We start from the raw sequence: 3,895 nt of genomic DNA, 5'->3' as shown, positions 1-3,895 counted from the left end.
AATGGTCTTTTTTTCCTCTTTCACCGTTTAGCATTCCTCATCAATTTTACTTTTTCTTTTATGGTGAGCTTCATATGCTACATTTTTATGTTGGGTGGTTCTATTCAGACCTCCCAATTTACTTTTTGGACTTATCTAAATTTTTGTCAAAATTTAATCCCTATTTTAACCCTCTGTTATAATTATAAAAAAAAAAACTAAATACATAGAACGAATACCATTGATACGCAAGAGTCATTATTCTAAAAACACTCTTCCTTCACAATTGTTTTTTAGCCAATTGACAAATATGAATCATAGAGTTTTTATTTTATATTTTATTTTATTCAAAATTTGTGATGCACTGATCATAACTCCATAGTCATGAGAAATTAAAGAGGAAAAGAAGAACGAATAAAGAGCATATTACATCACTTGAGATGTGCAGGTGGTTTTAAATTATGCAAGAACCCATAAATTTTTATGGGTTTTTGGGTTGAGAACGTAGCTTCCAGCTTGGTCCTTCTTCTGTACTCCAACACAGTTGCACTTGTAGTTCTCATTTACATACTCTACTGTATGCCTGTATTTATCCCTTTTGACGAAACTGTCGATGACCCTTTATGCCATGTATAGAGTTTAGACTTTAAAGTTGGTAGTGTGGTCATATATTAATCCTTCCTCTCCTCTCCATGTATATAGTTCCTTACCGGACAAAGATAAAAAAAATTGATGTTCAAAGGAACTGCACGTATAATAATAGGAGGTATAAAAAAATAAAAAATAAAAACCAAAATACAAACAATGAAAAAATAGGAAGTTTGTTGAAAAAAATTGGGATGGAAGTTCCGAAGAGCAAATTAGGAGGTTCAACTAAAACCACCCTTTTATGTTTGCTCTTGAGAAAAAGAAAAAAAAAATTTGTTATAGAACAAAAGTTTTAATTCGGACCCCCCTACCATAAATTTTGGCAAAATTGTAAGAACAGTACATGAGGTATAGGTCACTGAGAATTAAGGTTTATATACTTTACAAAACATCGCAATGGTACATGAGGTTCAAAACCCGACCCAACATAAATACACACCGTTAGTTAGCCGTTACTTTATGTATTTTCTGTCAATCTTTTGAGGGCAAATTCGTCTCTTCATAAAAAAAAATTAAAAAAAAACTAGTCAATTTAATCTTAATACTTTGATTGCAGCATCTTCCTCCTCTGCTCAAAGATTACACCTTTCGAATCGTCGCCTGTTCATGATCGAACTTGGCTTTTCCCGTCGATCTAGGAATCAAATCTTTTCGTCCATGGTGATGAGGAATCGGACCTTGCTTTACAGAAAGTACAAGGATGCGTTGAAGACCATCCGCTCTCCAGTGAGCTCCTCTGCCTCGACGTCCACCAGCTCTGGCGCCAGAGGTCCTGTCATCGAATTGTCATTGTTTATGCATCATAATCGATCTCAGTAATTCAAGGTCTCTTTCTCTCTCTATCTCTATCTCTAACTCTGTATTTGAATTAATCAAATTGAAGGTGTGTAATTCAGTTGAATTGAAGTTTGTGATATTGGGTTTCAGTAGAAGAAGAAGATCATTATGAAACAGTGAGGAAGAGGAAGGGTGGCAGTGTTACCTGATAATAAATCGGTGAGAGAAAGCTTTTGGGAGGAGGGAGGGAGAGAGAGATTGGTTGGTGCCAAATGGTGAATTAAATCTCAATCTTGGATTTGTGATGTATTGTCTGAGGAGGGAGGGAGAGAGAGAAATTGGGTTGTGGGTCGAAGGAGGAGGGAGGGAGGGAGAGAAACTGGGTTGTGGGTCGGAGGAGGGGGGACAGGGTTGGTGTGTGGTGGTCGTGAGTGTTTGGGGCGGGGGGCAGCGCGAGGAACCGTCACTGGGTTAGTAGTGAGTGAAAAGACTAAATTACCCTTTAAAAATTAATAATGGCACAAGAGTTAATGGTGTTATTAACGGCATGTACAAAAATGTGTCGGGTTTTGAACCTCATGTACCATTGCGATTTTTTGTAAAGTATATAAACCTTAATTCTCAGTGGCCTATACCTCATGTACTGTTCTTAAAATTTTGCCTTAAATTCTAGTTCCGCCCTTGCCTACAACTTCTTGCCTATCTAGCTATTGACAGCAGATGGATATGTAATGGTCATTCTGGCTTGAGATTTAATAACAATCATTGATAGATTGATTCAATAGATAACACAGTTAAAATGGAGTTTTTGAGAAAATAGCTAAGTAAAATGTAAAAGATTTAACAATATAATTGTCGCATTTTATGCTCTTATCAATAAGTAACCAAAAATTAATTGATCGTTCGGATGCTTCAAGAATTTTGCTTCTGCTTCAAGTTGATTCCAAGTTCTTTTGCTCCTCCTGTGCGTCTTGTATTCGATTTTGGCGTCCAAAGACCTCATATACTGCTACTAGTTCTATTTGTTTAGAATTCCTTGTAGATTCCTAACTCCTTCGCTTCAAAGGAAAGTCTCCATCTAATTTTTTGATTGGTCCATCAATGATTGACATCATTCATCCAATGAAAGCTTGTGACGTAATTAATTTTGGTGAATAAACTGTATCTTTTATGTAACTTTGGATTGATCAATCCTTAATCCATCAGGAATCCTTGATTCATTATAATTTCATGGTAATTTTCTTCTTTTATCTACTTTTTCCTATTTTGGTCTAGAAGATCTATAAAATACAAAAAAAAAAAAAAAAATTACTTGAAAACAAAATAAACTAACAAAGAAAATATAGCAATTTATAATAAAATTATCTATAAATATGCTTCTATCACCTTATAAAGTTTCATACTATGTGAAAATTAATTTGCATCCCATATAGACTTAAGTTTTTCGTTCTCCTCATCTTTGGTGTTCTCCATGACCCTTTTAACACCTTTTCTCCTTGTCAAAATGACCTTTGCCTTATTCAAATATCCTTGGGTGAGGATCTTGTGGGCCAAATTTTTGCCCATTGCATTTCCACTGGAGCCCATGTTCTTCTTTTAATGCGAGGTGTACTTATTTCGGTCTGAGGTAACGCAGGTGGCTGTCTGAAAAGGATCTGCAGAACAGCTCACCCTCGATCATCACATATCTCCCTGCCTTTATCTGTAATTTTCTGGCCTTAATGGGATCTTTGAGCTGGATGTTGTATTGGAGATCATTTATTATCCGTCCTTGGCAATCATTTGGGATTGACTCTACTTGCATCACTGTCCGCGACGGGATCTTCTCGGCTGTGCTGGGATGTTCCGCCTCTTTGAGTTCTTCTTCCTTTCGTGGCTAAGTGAGTTTCAATTCTATCTTATTTGTTCGAGTATGTTGGTATGCTGGTTATTTTGTGACCCATCCAATCAAGTCTTGTTGGATGGATCTGGCTGTCACAATGTTAATTTTTAGGGGAATCGTTTTCCATATACGGTGTCAACTGTTGGTGCATTAAATTTTAGAAGAGAGATTACGCAACAAATACTCCTACCTTCAATGTTCGAGAAGTCCTAGATGCATCCATCTTGTAATTGACCATGAGGAGAAGGGACCTGCATAACCGAAAATAGTCTGACGCCCAAGTTAATATTAAGTTATTAACTTAAGAAGAATATAAAATGAAATTGGATTGATACTTGTTACCATTTGTTATCCCCTCATAAATTTGAGAATTTATACTCCTTGCCTTTTTAGTCCTCACTTCATGGTTCTTGGCTCTTATTCCATGTTGTAGGGGGAGGAGTGGTGTATGCATGTTCTGCACTACCCAATCATGTTTCATCATCTTCATTTTATCTAGTTGTTAGTTTCTTTAAGGCTTCAATCATGGGCTTAATTGGTCTAATGGGTAGGGACTCAAAGTCAAAAGTGAATTGTGATAATTGAATTGTAGGTTCTGGTATGGTATCT

General features: G+C 36.3%; 1 long non-coding RNA gene across 1 annotated transcript; it reads left to right on the top strand.

Annotated features, from left to right (window-relative positions):
* The first annotated feature begins 1,314 nt into the window (after positions 1-1,314).
* LOC121053058 lies at positions 1,315-2,036 on the top strand. The gene is made up of 2 exons (XR_005810597.1): positions 1,315-1,452; positions 1,555-2,036. It is a non-coding gene; the product is annotated as an uncharacterized LOC121053058 (long non-coding RNA).
* The last annotated feature ends 1,859 nt before the right edge of the window (positions 2,037-3,895 follow it).

The sequence above is a fragment of the Rosa chinensis genome, chromosome 5 (genome assembly GCF_002994745.2).
Source record: "Rosa chinensis cultivar Old Blush chromosome 5, RchiOBHm-V2, whole genome shotgun sequence".
In the NCBI taxonomy this organism is placed as follows: Eukaryota; Viridiplantae; Streptophyta; class Magnoliopsida; order Rosales; family Rosaceae; genus Rosa; species Rosa chinensis.
Note: the sequence above shows the minus strand (reverse complement) of the source record. Positions and strands in the feature narration are given on the sequence as shown.